Source organism: Erpetoichthys calabaricus, chromosome 7 (assembly GCF_900747795.2).
Source record: "Erpetoichthys calabaricus chromosome 7, fErpCal1.3, whole genome shotgun sequence".
Classification (NCBI taxonomy): Eukaryota; Metazoa; Chordata; class Cladistia; order Polypteriformes; family Polypteridae; genus Erpetoichthys; species Erpetoichthys calabaricus.
This window is the reverse complement of record NC_041400.2, coordinates 114,441,390-114,462,403: the sequence shown is the minus strand read 5'-3', so window position 1 is coordinate 114,462,403 and position 21,014 is coordinate 114,441,390. Positions and strand designations below refer to the sequence as shown.

At 36.6% G+C, this 21,014-nt stretch overlaps 1 protein-coding gene across 4 annotated transcripts in view; it reads right to left on the bottom strand.

Annotated features, from left to right (window-relative positions):
* The window catches only part of sema6a (sema domain, transmembrane domain (TM), and cytoplasmic domain, (semaphorin) 6A), a 162,903-nt gene extending 144,832 nt beyond the window's left edge, over positions 1 to 18,071 (bottom strand). For 2 of the 4 annotated variants that reach the window (XM_028805261.2, XM_028805262.2), the window contains exon 1: positions 17,590 to 18,071. The gene's annotated coding sequence lies outside the window, so the exon portion shown is untranslated. Of the gene's footprint in view, positions 1 to 4,809; positions 4,890 to 17,589 lie in introns of all 4 variants that reach the window. The other 2 variants (XM_051929422.1, XM_028805264.2) reach the window with 2 other exon arrangements.
* Positions 18,072 to 21,014: the final 2,943 nt, after the last annotated feature.

The window sequence follows — 21,014 nt, the reverse complement described above, 5'->3', positions numbered from 1 at the left end:
CTGAAGGAAACAATACAGCTACATTCTGTACTCAAACAGGCTGTAATCTTTGATTCAGCAAATATACAGTGGGACAGACACAGATAATTCCTTTCAGGCAAACATGCTCCTGACACTGTTGAAAAGAATTAGTAAAGCAGCTTTTCTGACATTGGTGTACATCTACAAAACACAAACTCTCTGACTAATTTTATAACACAGAGCTTAAACAACATCCCCAAATCTGTGTTGTGTTTGAAAAAACTCATGCTTGAACAACTGACATGATATTTACATGCTTGAGGACTTAAAAGGAAAATTTCTGAAGGAGGTAGAACAATTTATCATACAAACTTGGATTAAATTTTAAGATTTTACCAAAAATATGATTAAAGTTAATGTGATTCAGCCTAAAAATGTGTTTACAATCAAGGGCGAACTAGGGCTAGAAAATCTTGACAGTTATTTCACAAACGTGTAAGTATTTTGGAAGCTAAAGGAATTATTGTTCTCAGGCACAAATAAAGAATTATAAAATAAAAATAAGCAAATCATGCATATTCACAATTTATGTTAATTAGGCTTTACTCCAGGTTCGCCAGCATTCTTCCTATATTCCAAAGATGTCTAAGTTACATTAACTTGTGGCCAAAGACCTGACCCAGTGTGTGCTTGAGTGTTCTCTGACTCTGACAGGGTCGGTTCCTGACTTGCAACTTGGTGTGACTCTGAAAATGCTATGATTGGCTTTGAAAAATTGATAGATCTGATCTAATGAATGATACTGCTTTTTGCTATTTTTTTTGTTTTCTGACCTAAGGAAATTCAATTTCAGTTCTGTAATACACTTGTAAAAAGACATTATCCTAAATGCTAAAATCCAAAGTGCTCACTCTAAAGTCCATACCAAGGAAGCAATTGTGTATATTAATGGATATGCCAATATAGGCATAATATGTATTCAATATAAATCCACAAAATACTTCCTATACAGCAAATTCACCAGTTTTAATTTATTAATTTAATTATAGTGCTAAAGTAATCATTTAAAGTATATATATATATATATATATATATATATATATATATATATATATATATATATATATATGTATATATATATATATATATATATATATATATATATATATATATATATATGGAGTGACTCTATAGACACACTTTCATTTTAATCAACACTGTAGTACTAGGGTGTTGTACCGTGTTAGCCATTATGAATGTAGAGAGAAGCCAAGCAAAATGACACCTTTTATTGGCTAACTAGAAAGATTACAATATGCAAGCTTTCGAGGCAACTCAGGCCCCTTCTTCAGGCAAGATGTATAAAAGGTGTCATTTTGCTTGGCTTTAATCAACACTGGAAATTTTGCTGTGTCATCATCATTATCATTATTACCAGTTTAACGGCCATTTTCTGGGTTCACTCAGGTTCACTGATTGTTTCCCCAAATCTTTTTCTTCTACTCTCTGAGGTCCTGGGTAATCCTTTGGGACAGGAGTTGCTAGAGGCACTCCTTACATAACATCCAACACTACCTCCAGCCATGTTTTCTTCAGCCTCCATCTGAGCCTCATAACCTTCTACTATTATGTTATGTAGAGTGTTGAGCATTATTGAGAGCAAATGGACCAGAAGATGTAGAGAATGCCAAGAGTCATGTTCCAAAAGGGAAACCATAAGTGAAAATTCCAAAGTCCAAAAAATCTAAATCTGACACTACAGCCTACTTGTTATGAAGCTATCTCTAAAGAATGAGAGGTTATCGTATCTACTGAGAGATAACCTGAATGCACGATTGCCACCGTATTTATACGTAGCAATGTGTGACATCACAAGCGCAACAATGTGCACAAGACCAGTAACATGCTGCCGCATACATAATGATAACCAAGATGTTAAAAAACTTTATTAAATTCCATTTAAGACATAAAATGTTTTCTATGTATGAAAAAAAATCAATGAATACAAAAATACACACATTTAAATATGAGTATACCACACCACTTCCATTATGGTGTACCTAGCTACTCAAGACGATTTTACTGTGTACTGTATTAAAACAAATTCATCACACGTACATTTTCCAAATGCTGTAAATCCCAGAGTTAAGTGATTTCCATTTAGTAACTTCAGACGCAATGAAGAAAATCAGTTCTGTGCTATTTGTGCCTTAATCCAAGCCAGTGTGGAATAGGGCGACCCGGACACAGGCAGGCAGACACATCTAAGTCCATCACCACACGTTTATTATACATACTATTATTTACAAAGTCAATAAGTGCACCAACACTACTCCCCACAGTCCCGGCTCTCACTAGCCATCTCTCTTCTTCCCAAACTCTTCTCACACACAGGGCCTCTCTTCGCCCCCTTCTCTCACCGACCTCGTCCAGCTCCTCACCCGACTCCAGCCTTGATTGTCGGGAGGCGGACCTTTAAATAGGCAGCTGATTGCCGACCACACCCAGCCACCTGTGACACCAGCAATGAAGTGTGGAAAACAGGAACCGAAAGCAACCTTCCACTACGTAAAAAAAAAAGTTATAACGAACCTCCACCATCTCCCTGCAAAGGTGACATTTGTGATGCTTAAACAAAAAGTATATTAATTGTTAGTGGATATTTGGCTTTCATGGACACCCCTTTTTCATTCCACCTATTAAATCCTTAAGTCAATCACTTACAGTGTTTCTACTCAACCATTTTGTAACTCGTATCAAAGTACTGAGGACTTATGAAAACTTTCTACTTATTCTTCCATATTTTGTACCACATATTACGGAACTATTACAAATAGTGTTAAAACAAAACAAAACATTCTGCAAGATTATAGCTTCAAAATGTGTAATTATTAAAGAATTAATAAGGTTGAATAAACCTGAGTAAATGTGGGACAAATAATATTTCACATGATGCTGCCAATAAGGCTATCATCGACCTTCCTTAGGGCAAAGAAGAATAGAAAAAGGAAGAAAAAATAAGAATACGGGCAGGTTAATAAAATGTGTTTCTTCCAACAATACAGCCTTACAGCTTATTTCAAAGCCATTTCATGGAAAATAACTGCAAAAGGTTTTAATCTTCTTAAGTACTAATTTGCGCAAGAAGCAGAAATTCAGCCTCCCAGCAGTACACAACTTTTTTCAGAATTAAAAAACAACTCATTGATGGTCCCAGTCTACAATTTAGCAATGTATAGAAATAACTTACACATGGATGAATATCTAGGCCACAAATAACTCATTGTCTCTACAGTTCCACTTGACAAATTGCAATAAACTCCTCATGGCCCCTCCCTTTGCTACTGTCCACCATGCTTTGTCTTGCAAAAATGTGCCCTTTCCCTTGCCCCATCTTTTACGTGCAAACCATGTGAAGGCAGCTGATGCCTTCGCCAAGGCTTTTCAGGGAAAAAAAAAGGACTCGAGCAGCACAACCAATCAGTGAAGCCCCACGGGGCAAAAGCATTTTAATGGGGGGTGGGGAATGTTGTAAGACAAATCAATTTAATGGCAATTTCTGTTTTAAATACAGCCAAAATATAAATAGAATTAGTATGAACTATTTTTATCTTTTCCATGCCCAATAAACTGGTTGCTAAATATTTTTGCAACCATAAATCTCATAAATCTTTTTTTCCCTAAAAATAAAGGAAAAAAAACTTCACTTGTTGCTCTGATGTTGTCTGCTGGTTGAATAGCTTTCAAAAACCATATCTTGCTTATGCCACCACCACAGCGCCACACTCCTCTTTTCAATAAGCGTCAAGGTTGATCTGCCTCTTTATGCCACCCTTGATTTACATGTATGTTGCTGGTGGCTCTTAAGCAGACAGCCCTGCATAGCATGGGGTGATAGTTCAATGGCAGAGCTCTCAGCATCAATTCAAAAGGTGATAAATAGGCTTGTCTGAGTGTAAATGATCAGTGGGACTTAATGCGTTGATTCCCATGAAAGGAGTTTAACAAATACAAATGTGGGAGGCTAAAGCTAGGCAATCAGATAAAACTGGCTGAAGATGGAATTTAGATGCAAGGAATCTAGTGTTCAAATTTTGTCAAGGCTTAAGTGTAAAAAAAGCAAAACACTTACCCTTCAAATGTGTCCCTAAAAGAAGAGAATTTGCAGATATTTCTTGACACCAGCACCTACCCCTTCCAAAAGGTAATATCCTTTCAAAGGCAGAATCAAAGTGGCTGAATTGAGTCTAATCCAATAATGAGGTCACTGCAGCCCACTGACCAAGCTGGTGATCCACAACAGTTGCTAAGCAAGTTTGGAAGCGGCCCGTTTCATTTTGTTGCTGTGGCCAATTTTTTTTTTACCATCATTGGCACAAAGCTAAGTCCAAGTTAAGAAAAGGAAAGGATACCATTATACTGTCCGTTCCTTCTCTTATCTCAAGAAAACAAAAGACTGTATCTATGAGATACATAAATGTGTGAAAAATTCCTAAAATACCAAAAGAAGATGAAAGTATATGTACATTTGTATCTGAGGTTTATGTGCTGCAAGTAGAATGAACATTACTTAATTCCACCTAGTGAAACATACGTCTTTCTGCCATATTCCCTCCTCTAATCTCTGGTCCCTAAGCACCTAACCACTTGTTCACACAACATGGGGGATCTAAACAAAGATGTCTATATAACTCTCACCCCCTAGCTGTCTAATTGAATATTAGCTTTTATTTCTACACGCATTTATCATTTTGCTAAATTCACATAATGCTACCTGGTGTTGTAGGAACCTTTTGAAATGTAAGTATGCCTGGGCACATCAGACAGCACTGCTTTATTCATACCTACCTTAAATAATTTAGGCAGAATGTGTAGCCATGATGCATTATCAATTTAATGTGGCTCTTTCAGAAGTAGAAGCAGTACCTCTGTGGATAAATGAAACATGACAAAGAAAGAAAGAAAGAAAGAAAGAAAGAAAGAAAGAAAGAAAGAAAGAAAGAAAGAAAGAAAGAAAGAAAGAAAGAAAGAAAGAAAGAAAGAAAGAAAGATTATATGGATGAAATATGCATAGTTGCTATATGCTTAAATATGACAGTCACATATCCAGGATACAGGGAGAAACATTATTTGACATAAGATTACATATATAGTTTAACACTAGTGATTAACAAAGTGATTTGCAGTACTCCATAAACTGCATTCTATGAAAGGCATCATTTCCTAGAAATCAGGCAAAACAATGCCTGAACATAACAACATGTTTTCCTTTTATTACCTCATTCCACATGATGACTAGGGAAGTTAATGTCCTTAAACTAATCTACGGGAATTTGGGGGAACAAGTCCATCAGTATTTCCCTAGTTTATAGTAATTTGTTTTATGCTTGGGGAAGCACTGAAGCCCTAAATATATGTGTACCCTGATTATGTTACTGGTCTGTTCATCATCTGTGTGAAGTTTGTAGTTTCTCCCTGTGTAGGTTTGCGGTTTCTCTGGTGACTCAGATTTCTTCCCACTTCTAAATTATATTGTAACAAGTACATAGCTGACACCACTCAGAATGAACTGTGTAAACAAGTGAGCATACCTATTGCTTGATTACAGAAATATACTAGCTTAAACTGAAACCAAGTTTCTCACTGCTAAGGTCATGTTTTGTGATGAGCAAAACAGGCAAGTTTCGATCCTCATACAGGTTTACGAAACTCACAATAAAATTCTGAAGTGGGAAACACAATACCTACTTAAGTATGTTTTGGGGTTTTAAAGGTGTTTTCATGGGTGGAAAACAGGGAATACTTCTCCCTGAAGCCTCCACACTTTCCTGTTTACCTTGACTCTTTTCTGTAACTCTGTAATCCGTTTCACACTGGTAAAATCAATTACAGTGTTCTGTGTCTCCCATTTACATCACTGCTGAGGAGTTCAGCATGTTTTTCACAAGTGTGACATGCTGCATGTATTTGTGCCCTTTAGGAAGACACACCAAAACACACCATTATGCACATTAGTGTGTTTTTTTCCCACAGGAAAACTCAATATATGGTAAGTCGCTGTTGCCAATCCCACCACCACTAGCAATCTTCTTATCATATTTGAGGGCATGCATACTTGCATTGGCTTTTTTTCCCACTAGAAATCTTTATTTAAATACTAAGTGACAGGCAGATGTATGCAGAAATAATACATGAAAACACTTCCAGACAGCAACTAAATGCATTTCATCTTGTGTGAATGGCATTTTGTTGAAAGAGAAACAAATTTACTTCACGATTTTTTTTTTGCAAAGCAAAATACTGAGTATCTCAGGAAATGCAATTTTGTGCAAGCCTTTTCACTCATCTCTAGTTCACAAGAAATACTTCCAAAACAGCAAAAATGCATTTCAGGGCACATCTTGATTCACCTTGTCTTATCCCCTTTCACATGCAATTCTAAAGACTGCTGACTGCATTCTGTTATTTACTGTATCTGGAGACTCGTTGCTACCTTGTGGTCCTCTCCATGTGGTTTCTCAGGGCTCCTTGACTCCTGCTACCTCCTGGACTTCTCCAGAGAACAAAGACCCTCCTAGCTCCTTCTACATGTGCACCTTTTCCTTGATTTGCCCAAACAGAACTTTGGCTCCTCCAACTAACTATTTCTGTCTTCTTAGGAGTCTCCTCATACAGTTTCTCCTCGCTCACAACTTTCTACCAGAACACTGGATTCCCTAGTAGTCACAGAGCTCCTATATAAATAAGACACGCCATGGGGAACCCAAACCCTGGAAGACACAGGGTATTTTCAGGGACTTCGGTGGCACTCAGGAGTAGCTGATCCACCCTATTTATTAGTGCTTTGTCTAACTGTGCTTTGTGGGTAGCTGGCCCAGGTGGTTTGCCGGCCACTACACTATGCATGCCAAGTTAATCAGATATTCTAAATTAACTGGAGCCCAGTGCTGCTGGAATGGGAAGCTCTCTGAGAATAATTTTTAAAAGGGGCCTGAGTTGCCTTGAAAGCTTGCATATTGTAATCTTTTTAGTTAGCCAATAAAAGGTGTCATTTTGCTTGGCTTTTCTCTAAAAAAGCAGATTAAGAAAACAAAAGAATGTATAGATAGTTTTTACATTTGAACTTGCCTCAATGAGTTTACTGCTATTACAGTGATTCATTTTTTGCTTGTAAGCCTGTACACTAAAATCCATTACAGGAATAAGGATCTAATACTCTGTACCTTTGAATATCTGGCACTTACTTGTCTCAAACATGCCTGATATTTCAGCTTTTACTGTGTCATCTATTTACAATGTTATTTTGTGCGCAGATTGTCTCCTGGAGATAGCCTTCACTATCACAGATACTGTAACAGGTGCATGCCGTGCCTGCTGCCTGCTGAGCTGAGTTCATCTGGGAAGCATGACTCAATAGGCAAAGTGGCTTGTTTTAATACTGTGTGGCTGGGCTGACAAAAGTAAAGAGGGGACAAACCACTGGCACCAATGTGCAAGCCTGTTATAATATAAATACGGTATATCTTCAAACTAAATGCATTTGGTTTTGTTCAAGAGATAGCCAAACATTTATGAGATTTTAGGAACCTACTGTACACCTCACTGATGGAACACTAGTTAGTGCTGCTTCCTCAGGCAGATGCTGAGTTCAATTGCCAATCGGGCTTCAATGTTTATATGGGTTATCTTCCCCATCACAAAAAGGTTTATTTAGCTGGCAATGTTAAGTTGGATAGATAATAGTGAATGTGACAATGGGGGTAGAAGAAGGTAACACAAAATTGATAGACGTAAAAACACATACTCTTCAGTATTCAGACACTGCACTGAATTAAGCAAGTTTGAAAATGGGTGAATGGATGATAAAAATGTATATAGTTTGAGAGCACATTTGATCACATGTCTATATATTTGTAAGTTTACACATCCACCCATCTTCAGAAACCATTTCTTCCAACAGAGTTTTGCAAACACCTTAAGAATATCCATGCAGTATTGGACACAACACAGGAACAAACCCCAAACGGGATACTAGACAACCCAGATAGGTAATGTGCTTATACACAAAGAATTCTCAAACTCTTTTTAAAAGACTTATTTTTACAGACTCCTACTTCATGTATGTGCATGTGTTTATGCAAAAGCAAGAAATTATGAAGGAAACATACTTCTGTTTAACTTCATGGAATAAAGTACAGTGAACAACATTTTGAAATATAAGCAAACAAACATGACTTCTGACCACTTGCATTTTATTCTTTATTAATGGCACCACAGTAACTTTGACAAACCTGGGTTTGTGCAGTCACAAAATGGTACATTACCTGTGGGATTCAATGACCTTTCGGTGTGAAAAAACAAGCTTTTCTGGGGTGGCATTAGCAAACCCAGTACTATAGTGAATTTTTAGCAGGATTGTTGTTCACTACTATAACTACTGTTAACGTAGTACTTTGCCCATTGTTTATTAAAACAAAAGTCACCAAGGACACCAAGATTTCAGGATACAGCTTAGCTGTAACTGCCTGAGCAATAACTTTACCAACTACATTAAACCATGTTTGTTTAAGATAAGAAATCATTCAGCATTAAACATTTAGCAGAGTTCAGTCCCAGACCTCCGACTATTGAAATTCTACAGGGAGCACTGATGCTTCACATGCATTATTCATGGTTTGGCAGCATATAATAATGTTCACAGGGATAAAAAAGGAACAAAATTAATATTTCACATATGAGACCACCAACCTCAGAAAAAAACAAAGTCATATTTTAAGCAATGATTTATTTGTGTCTTTCTTTTTTTTAATTAGTTACTTGCCTGTTTAACTCAATTGGAAAAGAAATTGTCTCTAAGTTGCAATACTTAAAATGGACAATAGAGGGCAGCAAAATAAATCACAAACCAAAATAATAACAATACATTGAAAGCTTATGGAAGACAATGCTATCTCAGCCTAGAAAAAGGATTTTTACTTTATTGAATGTCATTTCTTTTAGGTTTATTCCTTTTGATTTTTAAGCTTCAATTCTAGTTATGTAATTAATTTACGTTGTACTGGACATAATTGACAATTTGTGGCATACATTTTTTAAACTTTGAACAAACGACAATATCATATGCTTTTTACATATAGTTATTTCAATTTCAAAAATGTAAAACTTCAGTCTTCTACCAATATTGTCATTTCAAGATAACATATTCTACTGGAAATGCACTACTCTATTTTACCATACAATACAATAATATTTTCAGATCCATATGCACAATATATAGCGTGCCACTACACTACACTTTAATGTACAATACGTTCCATTGCACAATTATCCTAAATAAATGCGATGTGCCAACAAAAATGAAAATCCCACGGTACATAGCAGTTTCATAGATAACCCTTGTGACATTTGAACACTGAGCAGAGAACAGTCAACCCAGTTTTTCTGTGTTATGTTATAGTATTGAAAGCACAGTTTCACAATCTTCCATACGAGCCTCAAAGCTCGAAATGACTGGGTTCAAATCATGACCCAACATAATCCCCAGGTACTCTGGTTAAATCCCTCATACCAAGAACAAGAATGTGAGGTGAACTGGTTACGCCATATTAGACAACTGGAAATAATTGTCAGTGTGTGAGTCAGTAGGTGTACCCTACAATAAACTGGCACCACATCATGGATTCACTCTTGACTTTTGTGCTACATGGCAAGCTTTAATTTTCTGCACCCAGGATTGAATAAAAAGGAGTATAAAATAAAATGGATGGATGGTACTTTGTGTGATCTTATACACCTATAAACCTACTGTACAATATTAATGGTAAATGGTAAAAGTGAATATTCAGTGCTCTGTGTATAGAAAAACCCTGATCTGACATTGTACAATATGAAATATGAATTAATTTCTGTGGGTTATTAATCTAATGTACTAAACATTAAATTCATTATTAACCATCTTAGGATCTGCAGTTGAGGAAAGGTTTTTGTAATTTGATGTACAGTATATGGAAATGTAAAATGCTGTCTTCTTCTACAGTATGTCACTACTATCTTACACTATGCGCTGTCAAATGATGACTTATTTAGAAAGCCAGATTATCATATGAAGCAACAAACACAAAATAATATTCACAGATTTACTCTAAATTTTCTATTATGTACATTATTCAACTCTGTGTTCCAAGTAGAAGTATAATCTCAAGTTTCTGTTATTTGTTCTTTTTTTCTAGACACCTCTTTTGTGCAGTTTAATTTTAATGGAAATCTTTTCTTTATTATCTTTTAGTTTTAAACAACTAAAAAAATATCTGTGCTGAACACAAGTAAATTCATATGTTCTGATATATTGTTCATTAAATTTAATTAATCTGTAATGTTACACATTTTTAAATTATTTATAACAGAACCTTCAGCTCTATGAATGATTCAGTTTATGCAAATATATATTCTTTCACAAAACATGTTTTAAAACTTGCATTGAAACGTAGCTTATTTCTTTGGATATACCAGACAGAAGAGCAGTATAATGTGGCAAACCTTCTCAAACACTGCCTGACAGCAGATGAAAGCTGAAGGTTTTCATTTCAGGCATGCTATTACACTTACATGTGGGGAAGGATCATACAGTGCAAAACAAAACTTGCCTGAAACCAAAAAAATCAAGCAAATCCAATATTCGTCTTGATAACAAACTAACAAAGGTCAGGGCAAGGTGGCTTGTCTAGCTTAAGAGAATGGCATTCGTCCTTCCATTAGTCATTTTGAAATTTTCTGCTCCTACTGATCAAGAAACTTTCTACCCATAGTCTCACTTGGAAAGTGCTAATTTCTTTTTATGGGATGAGATTGGAACTTGAAGCAAGCCTAAATTTACAACTGGATCTTAACTTTACAACTTCACTCTCATACAAGCATCATAAAACAAAAAACATAACATTGGCAGATAACTGATGCCCACATGTGTGAGATGAGCAGATTTCTTTGTCTTATTACATTTCTTATACAGTACATATTCACTGAGACAGTGAAAAAGAATGTTGTGTCCAAAATTCAGTAAATCTGGGCAAGCAGCGGCTATGCTGGACTAGAATATGTGCATGTGTCCAAATTTCACCCTCTTTTCATACTGGCCATATGGAGGCATAGATGTTACGTGACTGACCCCAACAGAATCACACAAAAATCTACAAGACTAAAAGACTTCAAAACACAGATACATATATACAGTGCAAAAAAAAATATATCATCCCTCACAGGTTTTTTAAATCTATTTAAAAAAAACACACATTATAGTCTAATAGCCTAACCATCAACAAGTTCTCAACCTTAAAAAATTGAAAAGCATTGGCTATGCTGAAAAAATGTATGACTTGGATCATTGATACAAAAAACCTGACCGTGTGATGTTGAATGTTGGTATATCCCGACACTCACATATTAAGAAACACAATTAGATTCTTAAACTTTTAAATTTAAACTTTTACTCAATACATAAAAAGATATAACATGTTGAAATCCCAGAAACCTTTTTCAGTCATTCTGTATATATAAACAGTGCACATTCACATATTTATGAAAGCAGTTACAGGTTTATACTCACAAAGAATAAAAGTTGAAAGTTAAGCCTAAATCAGAAAACTGAAAGGGACAACTTGAAAATATAGAAACAGGAATGCACAAAGTCTTTAGTTAAAACTCAGGATCAGCAACTAAAGAAAAGAAAACTTGGCACAGAGAATCCATCTTTGTGGTGTGTTAATCAGACTGCTTCGGAGTAATAATTTCCTTTTAATCATGGTTGAAAGGAAATGTCTTGAAGATAACACAGTCTTCTCACTTTCACTGACAAGAGTAAAACTAAGGTGTTTCTTTTGAAATTAAAAAAATGTCCTGCTCCTTTCACCAAAAAAAAGAAAATTCTGAACATATGCGGTGTAAGAATATTATAGATATAAAGTAATGATTTTAAAAAGCTAAAGGTAAACGCTAATGAAACAAAGACCATGCACTGCTCAATTGGATAAAGCTTCTACATCATAACTCATTCACATAACTTAATATTAAATTTTAAATTCAAGTTTACTTTAAGGATAATCACAGCAAAATAACACCAAAATTATTTAAATTGGAAGGATTTCAGTACTACACATTATTATAAAGACCCGCTGAAGAGACAGACAGGCAGACAAACAACGTCTTTGTATTAAAACTATAGCGGTCTACGTGATCTATCAAACAAAGTAGGCAATATAAAGCAGCACAGTAAACAGATCTTTCAGTCTTTTCATTTCTGACTTGAAATTCCCCACCAAAATTATCATTTAAAACATGTCAAAAGAACTCCATCTGCCCCATCGGGTCTCCAAATAACAGGGTTTGGACAGATACACTACACATTATCAATTTGAGGTATTAAAATATAAATCACACAGTTTAAAGTAAACCAGACTCCAATCCACTTATCTTAAATTGTAGCTCCTATCAAAGTGAAGCATCAAAATCACTCTGAGACAAAACCATAAACAATAATTTTCGTTGCACGTTCTGTCTCAAGTAGTACAATATATCACTCTTTTACAAACAACTCACCAGGCAGCTTTATGAAGCACATCACACAACAAAAAGACCACCTACAATGTAATTCTGAAATACTGTAATTTGGCTGTAAACTGGCAGATGCTTTTGAAGACACAGTTCAATAACAAATGCAAACACATGTTACACTACAAGCAATGAACAAAGAGTCCTTTGAAAGAAATACACCTATCTAAACCTGAAACAAAGAAAATGACAAAAAATAGTGAACAACACTGTGGACCCTCCTTGTGGAATTTGCAGAAGCTATGCTCTTCATGTCTTTGCAGAGTCCTGCAAGGTTTTGAAGACTATGACATCAGTGGTGTACCTTACCTGATACCTGAGCCTAATCACTGCACTACAGGCATGTGAAAGATAAAAGATGGCTGAATTTCTCCAAGTAACCCTTTAAGCGTTGATCAGGTAGTGTCGTTCTCATATTGCCTGCCCCTACATTACCCAGTAAGCATATTAGGGGTGTGAAACATGAGCAAGGTGAGTTTTCTTACACAATCAAAGATCCTCGGGTTACTAAAACTCAAGATTAGCTTTTCGCACACGCTTTCTACACTTGGTGTGGAGTTTTCAGGGTGATAATTGCAGCCTATGGGAAAGATATGCTGCAAGTTCAAAGGCTGCTTTCACACTTTGAGACCAAGATTTGTCCATAAGGAATAGTAGAGGAGCAATCCAAAATGAAGCAAAGAAGGATCTTCTGAGACTGAGCAAGCTTCAATTTTTATTGCATCTATAATACCAATTGCATTACTGTGCCCAATGAAAATACTTAGCTACATTTACAAATTTGAGTCTGTTATTTTTCAAAAGTCTTTGTCAATACAGTTGCATATCAACATATCTAAATCAATGGATTACTTATATTTAAATGTTTGCTCCAAAGGTATTTATAAATGATAATGACTGAAGTGCTTGATCAAAACTTCTTAAACAGTTATAGAAACATGCCCCAGATGGCAGAATAAGGCTAGAAAATATACCATTAAAATAGCTTTAAAAATAAAAGAAGAAAACGTAATCAGAATTACCCTCATATCTATCTATCCATATCTCTATATCTCTATCTATCTATATCTGTATCTATATATTTTTTTTTCACAGCTTGAAATATATTTTCAGAAAGGCAAAAAAATTGTTTACGCTTTTCAAATGTCAAAATTGTGTCTTCTAGCTACACTAAAGTTTAAAACAAGAAAGAATGAATAAATTCTGTGCTATAAGATATCATGAACACATAGTTCAGATTTTAAATAATATATAGATAGTCCTTACCCAAATTATACAAATCTTTAAAATCTGAAAGGCTACAAAACACTCTTTGCAGTGCCAACACTAATAAGCACATATATGTAGCCACATGAGAAAAGTTTGACCATGCTGTCCTTTTTTGTCAAAAGACTTGCTTAAAGTTATTCCACTGGAGCAGCTTTCTCCTTGTTCTCTGTATTGAAAAGCCTCTTAGGGTCTGCCACACAGAGAAGCCATTAGCCCTTGAATTGCTGCGCAGATGCTAAGGCAGATTTAAGCAAATATGAACTCAAACTTTCTAAAACATTCTTCATTTGCTGCCACTTACAAATAGCTCTCGGGGTTTTCCATTTGTGTTTATTTGCTTTCTTGATTACACAAAACAACATTTTACTGAAAACACTTTTTTAGATAATCTGCAGGAGAAAAAAACCCTGCTAAGTGCACTGCTCGCTATATTTTCATCCATTCCCAAGGCACCCCAACACTATCTGAGGCTTTGAAACTATGGCAACCGAATAAGAAAGCAGCCTCCATGATTAATAGATGAAGATCCCAGTGACAGAGACTAGCAAGGCCATAACTCAGGATGATCACAGGCATATACACATCAAGCCCATTTCCAAGTGCACTTGGCTTCCACTTGAAAACATTCTATGGAAATTCAGAGCATACATTATCCTGAAATAATGTTCAGGTGCCATGTCTTTTCAGCTTCCCTGCCTCGGCCCAAAATTTTTTTTTTGTGCAGAAATTTGCTATTTTTACCTAATCACTGTTTATGGTAATATGTAACACATTTTCATATAATCTATTATAACCAAACCCTGTTTAGAAATTAAGATTTTAGCCAGTCCCTACTCCCCATGAACTGATGACTGGAGATTCTATAAGTCTATATAACTATGTATATCTGTACGAAACAAAAAAACATTTGTTATTCATTGCCCAGACCTACTTGGACAACAGACAACTTTCCTAGATGTTCCAAATGAAAGTCTTCATTGAAATATCTCTAGCAAAGTCAGCAGTTATCCCAACTCCACCTCCATTTATTCTTTAATACTTTATATATAATATCTCAGAACTGTTTACAAAGGCATGTAATAAATCTTATTTAAAATAAATAAGCTTACTGTATGTTCATTCTAACACTAACCTGGTGACAGTCCTATTTGTTTACTCTTCCAAAAAATATATAAATATACTATACATAAAGCATATACACATTAGTACACAGGGATTTGAAGTAGAAATGTGATTTACAAGAACCCATTCAATTCAACTGAATATATATTTCAATAATCTTCAATCCTGTAGTCACATAGCAACATCAGTAATGAAATGAAGGCATGTGCAAGGCAGCTTTTATGATATTTTCCAAGGGCCCTTTCATGAATCAATGTCTTAAAAGCATTTTAAAATACATGCATTGTATAATCCAGCAAATTGGAACAGTAGGCTTGTTTCATTCTTCCTTTAAAATGGTACAGTATATCAAAATGTGCAACAGCAAAAACAGATGGCAGGGTCTGTAAGGCCTGGAAATAAATGCAAACAAGGGCTTCTGAATATACAGTATGCTGTTGAAACGAATTTAGATTTCTACAGCACATAATCTGCAAAGACTAAAAACAGGTAAGGTAAACAAGGTCAGTTACCTGAGGGCTTCTTTATAACTATTATCTCTGCTCAGTTCTTAATTTGATTTCCAAAAAGTCACTATGCCACCATTTAACATGATTTTTCCCTAGTGGTGTTTTATGTCTCTATAATGTAACAGAGACAGAAAGGAGCTCTATTTGTCTATCTTGTATGAACAAGCAACGTTATGTTAAATGAAGGACCTATCTCCCATATATACTAACACATATGTATAAATCTACTGTATATATATATATATATATATATATATATATATATATATATATATATTTATATATATATACATTCAGTAGACATCTACGTACTACCATATACTATATGTATTTTTACATTATATTGAATATGTAACAATAAAGTACACTAGTGCATTGTACTGAATATAACAACACAGATCTTCCAAGGGTGCTGACAAAATATAATAATGCAATAATGTGATCCTGGCACTGGACTAATACAATAAAATCGGAACTGATCCCATCTGACTGCTTACTGTGCGAGCCTGCATTCGACTTTGCACAGAACCTGCTGGGCAGCCCGCACAGTGGCTAGGCGGGGACGCTCGGCTAAGAGGGGGTCGATGTAATCCCGGCACGGCTGCACTATCAGCGATTGCCTCGTCCCTCCTCCCTCACTCGCACGGATTTGGCTATTTTACACCTTCCGCTGCTAAAGCCAAGAGAACAAAAGTGGGCTATATTTCTCCATGTTAGTGTAAAGCTGTACTACTAACTAGGTTAATCACTACCTGTCATTAAATTTCCACAGCGAACACATAACAGATAACGTTTGCCTCCGGCTTTAGCGTTCTCCGCGCTGTGAATTCCTTGCTTTTTATATTTTAAGACACAATGGATTTCAGCGCATCTGCTCTGGACTGCTGTAAAAGTTATTGTGCTTTAAGGAATTGAAATCGCAGACATAAATTCGATAAACAATGGATGTTATCGGCATTTACCGTATCCCAGTGTTTTTATCTTTGGAGAAATTTCTTCAGTATAATGCCCTCGCTAATTTTAAGAGTATTTAAAGCCACACCTTAAGATATTCTACGTACACTCACCGTCTATGCTAACCAAAAGTGTGGAAGGCGGTCTTTTGTTTCTAAATTGTATTTTAAAAATTTCTCCGTTTGTTACAAATAATTTGTTTTTACAAATATATTCCACATTTTCATTCGCAAATAAATATCGCACAAGCATAATACACCGGTGCATTTTATGATTCCGGAAATGTAACTTGTTTCTTATCTTTTTATAAACCGAAAGCGTAGTTAATACTTTAGAACTGACAAGCGCGGTTTTTAATAACAAAAGCCGAATTCAAGGCGTCTAAAAGGTAGCGGCACCTGCAGTCGCACTTAGCTCTTAATATCTACTCCCGTTCTGTGAAAGCCAAAATGCCGAGAGGTGCGGCACTGGATAACCTCGTTTGTCGCCTTAGAAGCAAACTCAAGAACTGTCCACGAATAGCGACTTCTCATTCTGGAGGAAAATGTACGTTGTGTACTTTACTGTATTCGAATAGTGCACTTCTGTTCTTTTCCTGCTGCCCGTTTAAGCAAACTAGTGTCAGTTACATTTTTTCCTCTCGATCTTTCACAGAAACTTTGACGGCGAAATCGCATCACCGCGATTAAGAGGACAAAGATGCCAACTGTGAAAGACAAGTCGCAAGAGATTCCTGAAGGCGAGAAACATTAAATGTGAGCATAAACTGAACCGCACATTCCGTGATTGCTTACTGCTTGTTTGATTTTAATATCTGCATGTTGTTCTGGTGCGAAGTGAATGGACTGAAACTTGATTTGCTATTTTAAATCGGTACTTTCCTTACATATACACACAATACGTCCCGTCTTCCTTTGAAATGAATTCTTTCAGAAGTGAATGAATGAATTCTTTCAGAAGTCATTGTTCAGAGAGCGAGAGGAGAAAGCCGTGCGGCCGCGGTCCTACTGTACTCCCAGGCACACACGTACATTCGCACACACAGACTATTGCGATCCCTGCGTTACAGGATAACGCATCCTCACCGAGAATCAAAAAAGCAGCCCTTATGAAAACAACGCAGATGTAATATCTACCAATAGTGCATATGCTTGAACAAAACTGTGTACTTTACCTTCTGCTGAGGAGAAGGCAGCCAGCAAGGTTAGCAGAACTAGCTGCGGTATCCGTCCCGTTAGTAATCCATTTAAGATTTGGTCTTTGGGCAGTTCCAGTAAGAGCGTGTCAGCGGCTTCGTCTTGAAACTACATGGGTGTTAGAATGAGGTACGCTTCATATACAAATAAGTACAAAAACGATATCTTCAGAGTATGTGTGTTTTGTAACATAAAGCACCGCGAGCTTTCAATGCCAACTTTTGTTCTTCAAAATGATAAAAAAAAAAATCCAGTAGAAATCCACTTTTCACAGCCAGTACTGTTTTAAATCCTTTCCAGTAACATGTATCTGGCGTCCAGAAACTGACCATGTACTGCCCGGGACCCTGTCCACTTGCAGCGGGCTAACGCAGCGCTCCCCACAAAAGCTCCTAGTCATCCTATTTGCAGATGAAGCTTTCTTAGCAGCGCTCGCTGATCCCAGCCTACAAACTCCAGCTGTCACTCGATATCAGCTTCACGCTGGAGACACACAAAACACGGACTGGAATCTCTGGATGCCCTCACGATGGGCGCCACTTTGTTTCTTTAACTCGCTGGAGCGGAGTCTCTCGCTTTTAAACAGAGGCGAGCAGTCGATCACACCCTTCAGTGTGGGGCGCTAAGTAGCCTCTAATTCGGCGCGTGTCTGCCAGTTGCTTGAATTTTGTACCCAAGTAAAAATCGTTATAATCTATCTGATAAAACATAACTTGTAAGTTAGCTTTGGAACTTGCGCTTGTGTGTTGCCCTTTTACAGTGTAGTAATTCTTTAATTTAGGACTGATCACAAAAAGATAGCAACTAATTCAGCACAATATTTTAAACTTTGATATTCGTGAAATGCATGTTTTTTCGGCCATAGATGAACGTATAGTACTAAATATACCATATAGCAAGCTGAAAGCAGTAAATCTACACAGCTTGTGCTGGTGTTTCCATATTTGACAGTTTCATTAGATGTGCGGTATTGGTCCAGTAATATTTACTCTAACTGTAGACAATCATTTGACGATGCAGATTATGTAAATATATACGGGTTACAGGTTTAGGTGACAAGATGATGGCATGATCATTCAGAGCACTATATGTAGCAGCAAATTACCTGTTGGAAAAGCCACATTACATATGGGTCCCCACAATTTGGATAAGAAGTACTCTTCCTGGTGCTCTGACACATCAGTGTAGATGCACAGTGATTTTTTTAAGAACTGGGTGGAGGTTGTATTAGAAACAGATACGAGTTATCTATAATTACATTATCTGCAACCCTAGTCCTTAAAATAAATGGATCAATTTTTTTGTTTTATTTTTGCAAACTGATAGGTGGATGTGTCCAGCATCTCAGGTTTGAATCCTGTCATGTCTCATGTTCACATTCATGCTTTGTGTCTCATATGTTCATTTTTTATTCTTTGATTTAGGTTAAATATGTACACCATTCTTTATTTACTTACCTTGGCAGTGACATTCATGTCTCTGGTGACTCTTCCTATGAAGTCAGAGCATGGGGGGGTCATGAGGTCACTGGAAAGGGGTCTGTGGTGCTCCCGATATCTATGCAAAAGGAACGAAGGTCCAAGTCTTTAGAGTCCTGGTGCTTCCTGTCTTGCTATATGGTTGCGAGACATGGATGCTATCCAGTGACTGAGGCAAAGACTGGACTCCTTTGGTACTCTGAATCTCCGGAAAATCCTTGGGTACTGTTGGTTTGACTTTGTGTTGAATGAGCGGTTGCTCATGGAGTTCCGAATGAGGCACATTACCTGCATTGTGAAGGTGCGTCAGTTATGACACTACGGCCATGTGGCGCGTTTCCCCGAGAGTGATCCAGTTCGTAAGATCCTCATTGTTGGGGCTGGAACAGGCCAAGCGGTCGACCCAAATAACAGCTGGCTGAGGCAGATAGAGGGTCATTTCCGGAGGGTGGGACTGGACCATTTGTCTGCCTGGGGGGTTGCCAACCGGGATCCCGAGTTGTTTCGTTGTGTAGTGGGTACAGCAACGCACTGTACTGGTGCATGCTCCCCAACTTGACTTGACTTGACTTATGTATATTAGTAGCTTTTGCAATGTTCTGTGTGTTTTGTGGGTGGTCCCCCAAGTGGTGGGCCTATCTGCCAATCACCACCAGGAACTGCCCACCATCCTATAAATCTGGAGGGTCTGTCATAGCTCTTGGTGGTTCATTTTGAACATTCCTGGGAATGGTGAGTTTAATTGTGTTTTGTGCTGTGCTTGTGTCACTGGAATGTTGACCTTCATGCTTTATGTTTGACTACATTTCTGGATAACTGTTTCGGGACTTGGTTGCATTGGATTTTGTTAGTGATTTTGAGCAATTCCTAGCAATTCCACAGAGATTCACTGTTATCGAAGAACATTTTGAGAGTACACTTTTATTTTCTAAAGATTTGGTGCTTGCCCTAATTACTACCTGGGTTTTGGCAGTGACATCCCCCTCTAAGTGGGCATTGTTTTGTAGTGCTTATTGAACGTTTTTGGACTTATGTGATTTGGGTCTCCTAGTCCACAACAAATGCCTAGTCATTGTCTAAATGCAGTTTGCATGACTTTATTTTGTAAGGGTTATCTTCTGAGGAGCCTTCATTTTCTTTGAAAATCCCAAATATGTGTGTTGCTTTATTGCCAATTTTATATTGTTTTATATGGTCCTTTTGTGACTGTGTGTGCCCTGCAATGGACTAGCCCCCTTGTTTGATGATTGTTCCTGCTTCTAACCCAATGCTACCAAGATATGATATGATATGATATGATATGATATGATATGATATGATATGATATATGTGAAGGCTTTCGGCATTATTAAGGAATTTTTCTATGTGACAGGTGTTGGATGAAATATTCCTTCTGTGTACATGATGCTGGAATTTATTTTAAAAATGTGTTGGTGCAAGGAGTATTTTGTAGTGAAAAAGTGCAAACTTCATAGAATGTGTGTGAGGGAAGTGCAGTGTTCACTTTTATAATGAAACTGATGTGTAGAAATAAGCAGGTTATGCTACATACAGTAAGTGACATGTTGAATATACATGAAAGTGCACAGTTTAGAATAAGCAAAGGTGAACCACAGTGTGGGCAGAAGTCATTCCCTCTTTATGTCATTATGCTTCTCTTTTGTTCGGCCATTCTTCATAATCTATATCATAGCTAATATACAACAGATTTCTAATTATTTTAATATTTCAGCTTGTTGTTTATCTTTTTTTCAATTTGTGATGTTGTTTGACTGTAAGTTTTTTTAATTATGTATGTATTTTTTTCCAAATTATTATTTTTTTTTATTAAACAATGCACTTACAGTTTATCAGTCTTGTCAATGATGGATTTTGTGGGATGCTTTAGCACTATGCTGTCTAATTTGATGATGTTTTAATTTTCA